Source organism: Egretta garzetta, unplaced genomic scaffold (genome assembly GCF_000687185.1).
Source record: "Egretta garzetta isolate BGI_Z169 unplaced genomic scaffold, ASM68718v1 scaffold59, whole genome shotgun sequence".
Classification (NCBI taxonomy): Eukaryota; Metazoa; Chordata; class Aves; order Pelecaniformes; family Ardeidae; genus Egretta; species Egretta garzetta.
This window is the reverse complement of record NW_009267230.1, coordinates 126,809-136,945: the sequence shown is the minus strand read 5'-3', so window position 1 is coordinate 136,945 and position 10,137 is coordinate 126,809. Positions and strand designations below refer to the sequence as shown.

Below are 10,137 nucleotides of genomic sequence, written 5' to 3'. Positions count from 1 at the left end.
TGCTCATTGTTCAGGTCACTATAAATCACCTCCAGGATGGCTAATTCCCTCAGGTACTGGATGCCTTTCTCCATGGTGGTCCATTTGCCTAGGTGATATATGACATCTTCCTTGAAGGGATATCTTTCCTTCATGGTTGACAGTAATCGTCTCCAGAGGCTGAGGACTTGTGTCCCTTTTCCAATCGCTTTGTCAAGGAGCCTTTCCCTAGAAAGGGATCCCAGTTGCTTGGCTTCCTTACCCTCCAGTTCCAGGCTGTTGGCCCCATTATCCCAGCATCGGAGTAGCCAGGTGACAAGGTTCTCGCCTTGATGATGGCTGAAATCTTTTTGCATATCTCGCAGCTCACTCAGGGATAGGGATCAGGTGGTTTCTGCCTCATTTATGAGCTCTTCCTCCTCCTCTTCTTGTGACAGCCCCATTTTTTCATCCTCCCTTTCTAAAAGAGCTGACTTTCACTTCCAAGATTTCTTCTTGTGTATAGGGGCGACTGATACTGGCATGGGTTGATTCCCTGGTTCGGCTGCAGCGCCTGTGGCCAGGGTTGGGGTAGCCGCAGTGGCTGTGGCCTTGTCGCTGTGAATGGGAGTGGGGTAGCCGCAGTGGCTGTGGCCTTGTCATCAGATCCAGAGACTTTCTCTTCCCTTTGGATGTATTGAATAGTGTTGAACAGGGCTCGGTAAGCACGGGCCAGGCCCCAGCACATTGCAGTGATTTGTGTCTGCCTAGAATTGCCAGGGTAACAGCATACTTTTTCCAAATATTCTACTAGTTTTTCAGGATTCTGCACTTGTTCAGGGGTGAAGTTCCAAAACACTGGAGGTGCCCACCATTCTAGGCATTTACCCATACTACCCCAAATACCCTGCCATTCATAACTATCCAGCCCTAGGGCAGATCTCTGGATGGTATTATTAATTTGCTTGCTAACCTTGGACAAAGCTGAAACAATATTCCAAATAAATACCAGTAGATATATCTTAACTATCCAAGGATGTTCAAGATACTGAAAAGTTATTGTAGTGAAGGAGGAAACATCATAAAAGAAGGTTGTGAAGGTGCCATTCTGTATTTCCTCCACAACAAATTTCTCAGAAGCAGATGTTAATTGCTAATTTTCTCTGCAAGGTGGTACCCAAAGTGCAGTAAAGACTTCGATACAAACCCCAAATACCAGATAAGGCTCAAGGTCATTGTTTTAATAACAAGTCTCCCAAGCAAAAGATCATTAATCGCCGCAGAGCACAACAAACTGCAAAAACCAACACCAACTTTTAACATGTACAGCAAAGGAAGGAGCATGATGCAGATCGGATAAACTAAGATGGAGAACAGATGAACCAATACCGCGACCCGCAACCGTTAACAGATACAAATTTCTTAATAAGCTCTGGTTACTCTGTCATTATCTCAAGCTCTTTGAGCCCCACACTGGGCACCAAAAAGGACTGTTGTGGTTTAACCCAGCTGGCAACTAAGCACCACACAGCTGCTTGCTCACTGCCCCTTCTCTCAGTAGGACAGGGAAGAGAATCGGGAAGGAAAAAAAAAAGTAGGAACCATGGACTGAGATAGAGACAGTTTAATAAAAGAATAATAATAGTAATAATGAGAATGGTAAGAGAATATACAAAACGAATGATGCACAATGCAGTTGCTCACCACCTGCCAACCGATGCCCAGCCTGTCCCAAACAGCGATCACTCTTCTCCCTCCCCAACCAACTAACCCCCTGAGCATGATGTTATATGGTATGGAATAGCTCTTTGGTCAGTTTGGGTTAGCTGGCCTAGCTGTGCTCCCTCCCTGCTTGTTATGCACCTGGCTGAGCAGGAGAAGCTCAAAAAGTCCTTGAGTAGTCTGAGAACTACTTAGCAACAACGAAAAACATCAGTGTGTTATCAACATTCTTGAAGCACTAAATCCAAAACACAGCACTATGCTAGCTACTATGAAAAAAATTAACTCTATCCCAGCCGAAACCAGCTCAGAAGAGAAATGGTATTATATTGACAGTTATGTTTTTGGTTAGAAATTTGGTGAAATATGGATGCTTATGGAATTACTTTAACAAAGCAGACAAAAAACATCTAAAAAGAAATCATGCTGGGCAAAAGTTTTAAAATGGAAAAATAAAATCTGCCAGAAGGTCAAACATCACCTGCCATTTCATATATTTGAACTCAGACAAAATATATGCCTGCTGCACTGTACAAGAATAATGGGACCAGCATTAGACTACTATAGGTTCATCAATTTTTCCTCTTGTACTAGGGTCACATGTGCTACCCACTCTCACCACACATTTAACATTTTCCCAGCAAAACCCAGTATGTTACTGACAGAAAATACAGCCTGTTAAATTAACTATTCCACCTACAAACAGCTCTGCCTGCCCTGCAGCAAGCAGGCTAAAACCTTGAACTCTGCATGGGAGCCACTGCATCAAATCCTGATTGCACTCTCAGTCCAGGCAGTCTAAATACACGTAAGACCACCACAGCCTTCTCCCCCTCCCTGCAGGATCTCTCCCATAATGTTAAAACTGCTGAACTTCTCCAACCATCTGATGTAAGTTTTCCACGAACATAACTCATTTTTCTCAACAACGAGAGCCACATTCTGAGAATGCAAGTTCCCCACAAATTCACTTAATTTAGAAGCCACCCATCATGGAATGGTTTAGGTTGGAAGCAACTTTCAAATATTATTTAGTCCGCCCCCTGCCACAGGCAGGGACATCTTTCACTTGATCAGGTTGTTCGAAGTCCCATCCAACCTGGCTTTGAACACATCCAATGATGAGGCATCCACAACTTCTCTGGGCAACCCCAGTGTCTCACCACCCTCACTGTTTCTTCCTTACGTCCAGTCTAAAATCGACCCTCTTTCAGTTTCATCTCTCAGTGTTACCTTTTTCCAGGAGACACCCCTATTCACCATAAGTTACTCTTTCAGTAAATACACACTGTGAGATTCATGAAAGTAGAAGTTCTAAAAACTTCCTACTACTGAAGCACTTAAGAGCTGGTCACAGCATACCTGGAAAAGTGTGCTCACCAGAAGCCTTTCTGCGAAGCGACAACAAAAAGTCACACCATCTCAAACCTTCCTGATCTTCAAAACATACCTGATAAGCTTGGCTTGCCTTTGTCTTGACGCTGCTAATGTAAGAAATGTGAATTCCATCTTAGATACTATAGATGTGGCATTCTTCACACACTTACTTGACTTCTTTTGGGTTTTATTCACCTTCTTCTGCTCATCAATGTGTCACTGCTACCGATTGAACTTCCAATGCTACCTTCTTTTGTCCTTAAGTCATGTGTCACTCCTACTAAGCCAACAGGTATCTGTCTTCATCCAACCTTTCTTACCAAGACTGAGACAAAAAAATAAGCATATACTGAACTGCACATCTGTAAAGATCCTAAGTTGTGCTGCTACACCGAATTAACTACCAGAAGTAATTTTAAATTAACAAGTTCCACTTGTTTTAATTAAATGTGGAACGGGTGCATAACAGAGAATAAGAACAGGAAACAGTTTTAAAGTGAATACTCAGACCTTAATTATTTCTTGAAAAGGCTTGTTAACATTAGAGAAGACCAGACCTGGTAGCAAAGATTAAGTTCTGCTCTTTAAAAATATACAGGAATGGAAGTACCATTACCAGCTATAAAAAAAAAATAATACCCCGACATATGAAAACAGCAGGAGACACCTAACAGGCTCAGCAAACTAGTGATACCCACACCGACTACACTTCTGGAACTGAATTCATTGGGAACACAGGAAGTTAAGTTGTCTTGAGCAAACTTAGAATCATAGAATCACTTTGGTTGGAAAAGACCTTTGAGATCATCGAGTCCAACCTTTAACTCAACCTTGCCATCCCACCACTAAACCATGTCCCTAACCACCTCATCTATCCTTCTTTTAAATACCTCCAGGGATGAGGACTCTACCACCTCCCTGGGCAGCCCATTCCAGAGCCTGACAACCCTTTTGGTGAAGAAGTTTTTCCTTGTGTAGTGTAGGACAGTAGAAATCTATCTTTAAGCCAGGAAGTCAAACTGAGGTTGACCTCAGCTACAGTGGATACATTATAAAACCAGAATACACTAAGTAAATGAGCTGCTTGTTGTCTTGTATATTAGAAAACTTCAGTGGCCTACACCACCTGAAGGCAGCACACTCTAGTCCTGAGCAGAAACATCTTCCTTGCAATCTCTTGATTTTGGAGCTCTCAAACAGCAAAGACTCCTCTATTTAGGGCTGCTTAAATGGAAATACGGTTCAGCCTACAGTCCAACAACAGACTGAAAGGTTCAGGAATGGAAGCCACAAGCAACAGGGGAAAAAAACAAAGAGTCAGTACATTTGTTAAACAAGGTTCATTCTATGTGAGCAACTGCCATAGCTGAGGTTACTAGCAGTGAAGATACACAAACACATAGACAATCCTTACCCTCTGAGAAGGAAAGCAAAGCAACTACCCAATCCCCGAGACGTAACTTTCAGGGATGCTCCAAGTTGCTACACTCCTTTACATACTGCTTCAGAAAGCCTCCCCTTACCACGGGTGTCACTCCTCCCTCCCTGCTATGCAGTGGTCACCAGCTGCATTCCACATAAAATGAGTTTCAGGATTTATATTTCCTCACTTAAAAAAAAAAAAACCAAACATGAAAAGGTCTGCTTTCTTTCTGCATAAGACAATTTGCCCTCCCAGCACTGCAATCCTAAACTTCTAGTTAATGTTTGGAGCAGACAAGTTTAAGGACTAGTATAGACTGGAAGCCTGCACTTCACTACAAACACAGATGTACAGAGCAAAATCCAGAAACTCACAAGGTATTGGGAGCAACAGACACACACATGATTATGAGCCTCCTAATGATAAGCACATAGGAAGACTGAACTAGAGTTCCGTGCCCAAGTGGAACAGAAAAGAAACCACAGCCACAGAAAGACACTGCTTCCGGATGAAATCTAGAGGACCACAGGATATTCTATGGCCAGGAACTGAACATCCCTGCACACACAGTTTTCATTCATTACTTTTCCCCTGAGCAGAATGTAGTTTTACCAAAATTCCCTTATATCCTCAGCACTGCCTAGTTCTTGCATGAGACTTCAAAATAGCTGTCAAGGCACTTAACCAGCATCAAAACTATCCCTGTTTTGGAGAAATCATGTATTAAACTCCCTTCTATGAACAAGAAGGAAGCCTGTAACTACAGATATTTTGAAAATGGCCTCCTGCTAAGACACTAATCAGAATCTAGCAATTGTTATTCCACAGATAGTTCACTGGCTTAAAGGAATTGCATTTTATATTTGTGCAAGTGTGAGACTCCTTATCAACTGTGGGAGTCATGAAATGCATCTCCCCCTCCACATCAAAATCTGACAGTTCTTCAGATCAAAATGGTAACGCAGGTAGTGGGCCCATTAAAACTTGACAAAGAGTTGTCTTACCAGAAGATTTTCTTTAAATTATTCCTCAGAATAGTATCTAGGAGACAATACCTCCAACAGTTATATGCTTAGTTGTAAAACTAATTGCCTGTACAGAGCCCTGCCAGCCAATGACCACTGATAGAACATAACAAATAATAACAAACCTAGGTTTATAAGGGACTCACAAATCTCAGAGGCATGTAATACAGGAATCTGCCCCCCAAACTCTTTAAGGTTCATTACCCCCCTTGACTGCAAAGTTAATTTAGAGTACCCATAATTTTTCTATCCATTTTTGTTTCCAAAACTCCAGCTAACACCTGATTTAGGAGATACATTCACTTACTCATTCCTCCTCTTCCCAATAAAGACCTAAAGGTACTTTCTTAAAAGCACAATAAACCCCTTTCTTTTTATACTGTTACAAATCCAGCAAGCAAAATGAAACTCAATAATCTTTCAGCTTTTTTCTATCAAGAAGTCAAATAGACTGGCAACAAACTGCTTGTGGTGACCTAATACTTAATTAAAAGATTAAGAACACATTCTTTTCTCCAAGCATAAAGCTTTTCTATCCTTTTTTTCCACCACACACAACTTTATTCCAGATTATTAATGGTGATTTTATTCATATAAACTCCTTTCCCTATTGCATGTGCCTCCCATATTTCTATTTTCAATTATTATACATTACTGTGCAAGGACACCACATGATGGTATTAGTCATCAGGGTGGAACCCAGTGTGGCTTTGATGTATCAGAAAAGGAAATATACATATGATACTAACTACCAATAGCTTAGTAGCTTTACTATATTCGTAATCAGACCACCTACCAGCTGAAGAACTGACTGTTTCTTGCACAGGACTCATGGTCTTCTGATTTCCCCACTTAAAATGTTACTCTGGTGTAAGAGTTTCTGACACAAAATGCAGCTGAGAAAATAGAAGCTCGGAATTTCCACTTGAACTTGGTCCGTTAGCTAAAACTGTAATACTACCAATACAACATGGTGTTTTGAACCAATCTACTTTCCCTTCTAGAAAAGAAGATTTAGACCCAAGTCAGAGCAATGATTTTCTGTTCCCTCTTTGATATACTTCTGTGTTTAAAGTACATTGCAAGCTTAAAGGATTCTGAAAAGACCTTGTAGCCTTTCAGAGAGAAAAACAAACAAACAAACAAGTTTGGACATAGAAGCTATTCTTTCAAAATTTCCCAGCCACAGGAAAAGACAGTATTTTTTAACATTTAAGAAAATGCCTTCCCCATATAAGTAAGGATTTGGAATAAATCTGATCATTTAAGAGAGCGAAAAACCCCAACACTCGGTTTCTCTTGGGAGAGCTCAGTACAAGACTACCTGACTGCAAAAGGTCATTAGGGACACAGAACATGAGCTTATTCAAACCAAGTCAGAGGGTCAAGCATTAAGCAACGCACTTGCACACCACAGAAGATTACCTACCTAAGTAGTTAACACTGAAAAACGGTGAGCTCAGGCTTGTATCAATCAACTGCAATACCAGTGATCAACTGGAGAGTGGTACACACTGTAAGATCAATAACATTGCCCTCCTAGTTATCAGAGCAAGCAGGCACAATACAGGGAAGAGAAACCAACTTTTGATACACTTAGAAGACCTACTTTGATACCCTCGAAGATCTACTTTTTCAAACAAGAAAGACATTTATAGTTTGTAAACAACCCTTCTTTGCCTTTCTTCAAGCAATAGTTCTCACAAACATCTTCCAGAGCTTTTCAATTACGGCTCCACTAGACCTTCTTTACACTGACATTGGTCTGAATTGCACTGATCACTTCTAAACACATAGTAATGCCTTTAGGTAGACCCTTGCAGAATGACCACTGAAGCTCTGGAACTTATGACTGAAAAGACTGGGAGGGCTTATGTTAGAAACAGAATGTCAGAAGGCTGGAGAGAAGTTCTGTTTAATAAGTAAAACTAAATTTCTCACGAATCAATTTATCAAAACATTCAACCCAGTAGAACTGCAAAATACAGGAACAGGCTGATGTCAAAAACTTACAGTACAGAGACTAGACACTGACAACAGTATTGAATGTCCTGAATTATCAATCCCTACAGTTTGTGGAAGTAACAGGAAACCATAAACTTGCACGATTAAAAAGCAGGAGGAATAAGGTGTTGTTTTCTGTGGCATTACAGCACTTTTGCCACCAGCACCATCCGAAAGAGCTCTGGCTGCCAGTGTGACAGAGTTAGATGAGGTGTTCTGCTGGATTGGTCCAGAAACTGGACTCTTACCCTGTTAGAGGTTTTTGTCTCTAGGATAACAAGTACTGGGCACTGCAAAACACCATGTGTACAATGGAGATGGAGATGTTCCACGCGTTTTTGATTTTTCACCATTAACATTTTTCTATCCAATCAATGTAAACTATACAGTAAGTCTCCCAGCTGATCAGTATATTCTCTGTACTGATCAGTACACTCTTAAAATATTCTGAAAATTGAAGTTCAAGCCATTAAAGAGAAACTAACATTCATTCACTTATACTTGATATTTCCTTAGTTTTCCCTGTGAAGTTTCAGGTAGCTTTGTTTCAGCTTACGCTTGACTTATGCAGAGTGCCTAATCTTAGTAGAAGCAACTCAATTCCCTGACTCCTTTGTTCCACAGTGCACTCATGGGCAAAAAAGAACTATCAAACTTGCAGGTCAGATACAGCTGGTGAGCCAAGAAAAATGCAATCACTTTCAGTTTTGTTTCTGAGACTGAAAACTCAGCTTTTGTGAGCTTATGGTTAAAGATTACCTATTTTCTCTCCCCCTATCCTTAGAACTAAGTTTTGCCTACAAGGTTTAAGTCACCCAATTGCAACGGTGATCTAAAGCACCACTACCTCTTTTGAATCACAGCTTTGTGTGTACAGAAAAGTGAAGTCATTAAGTAGCAGCACTACCATGGGCCTGCAACCTAACACCACCCTGCACATGGCCCTGAATAAATCGGTAAAACTCTACTATGCTGCTACCACACATACCCCGTTCCCTTCCCCATGGCTGGCACAGCACTACACATGTAGCTTTGTTCTGTATGCAGAAAAGGAGAGGAGGTGGCTGAAAAGAGTTTTTTCCCTCTCCCATGAAAAATGCTGCCGCAGAGCAGAGATGCCAGGTATGCAGGGTCAGCCCTCAGAAGCCAGCAGCTGCAGGAGTGCCTGCACAGGGGCAGAAATTCCCATGCTCCAAGGACAATAAGGGAAGGAAGGCGAGGAAGAAGTCTGGCTAATTGCAGTACTGACTCTTCCTCTTTTTCCTTAACACCCTAGACCACAGTTGAGCAAGATTCCCCTCACCAAGCTCCCACAAAAGCCTCTTAACCCCATAGGAGGCAGTAAGATGCAGCATGTCTTCTATCAGTAGCCCAGCCACTGAAGTTGCATCCTCAGTCACAACTCAGCTGTTCCTTAAATTTGGCAATACTCACTTGTCATTTCAGAATATCGACCTCAAATTGTTTAAATTCAACATGAGTACATTTTTCCTGAGCACGAGATGGCAGCTATGTTAGTTTCACAGCCAAGTCTGCTTATCTCTATTTTAATGAGACAGCATCAACATCAGAAGATTTCTGTAAGGCTTTTTTTTCTACTCATTAGGACTTTTTAAATAATGTGGGGAATAAAAACACTTGATAAGGTGATTACTCATTTCCATCTACTCTAATTTCTTTTACTAATTAAAAAAAACAACCCTAAGCAATCCTAACTTTCCCTTTAAAATGACAGATTTTAAGCTATCAAAATTCAGGACAGTTCTTGAATTATACTAAATAGCTTCATGAAAGTGTCAAATGTTTTACTTCTAGTAAGCACTGAGCTAATCAGAACACAAGGCATTATCAGGAAGTTAGAAACTGCAAAACTGAAGAATTCTCACACCAGTGTATACATCCATGGCATGTCTGCATCTCAAATGCAGAGGAAGATACGACGTTCTTCCCCATTCAAAAGCAGAAGAGCTAACGGAAAAGATCCATAAATAGGTAATAAGCATAGAGATGTGGAAGGCTACAACCCATGAAGCAAACAAAGTTTTGGCTCTTCAGCCTACAAGCCGACACAACCAAAGAGTGAATACAACAGAAATGTCAAGTCACAAGTGGCATAGGGAAGAGGAGTACTACGGTTTTCACGACACAAGAGCCAGAAATTAATAAATCACCTGAAGGCAGGCTTGACAAAAAACACACACACACCCCCCAAACAAAAGCACACGTTTCAGTTCTTTGCAGAAGATTTAACTACCATGGGAAGTGACTGACTTCCACATATCATGGACACTAACCGTTCACTCAGATTTCAACAGCAATCAGCTCTGAGAAGGCAAATTCATCACGGGTTACTAAGCAGAAAGGCATTCCCTTGGTTCAGGCAGTCCCTGAAACTGCTGGAAAGCAGGAAAGCGTGGGGAAAGGAGTGTCACCCTGCGGCCCCAGCCCCCCTCTGCTCCCCGGCTCCAGCCCAGCACAGAGCGCCAGGACTCCGTCCCTCGGAGCTGACCGTGCGGGCTCCCACCTCCACTAAACGGCACGGCCAAAAGCAGCAGCGAGACGCCGCGGAGGCGGAGCAGGGCCGCACGCTAAGGCAGGGCCACGGGCTTGCTCCCCTCCGCGGCCGGG

At 41.9% G+C, this 10,137-nt stretch overlaps 1 protein-coding gene across 1 annotated transcript in view; it reads right to left on the bottom strand.

Annotated features, from left to right (window-relative positions):
- Window positions 1-9,826, bottom strand: part of UBAP1 (ubiquitin associated protein 1) — a 36,950-nt gene extending 27,124 nt beyond the window's left edge. Inside the window, exon 1 of the mRNA XM_035902645.1 lies at window positions 9,804-9,826. The gene's annotated coding sequence lies outside the window, so the exon portion shown is untranslated. The remainder of the gene's footprint in view (window positions 1-9,803) is intronic.
- Window positions 9,827-10,137: the final 311 nt, after the last annotated feature.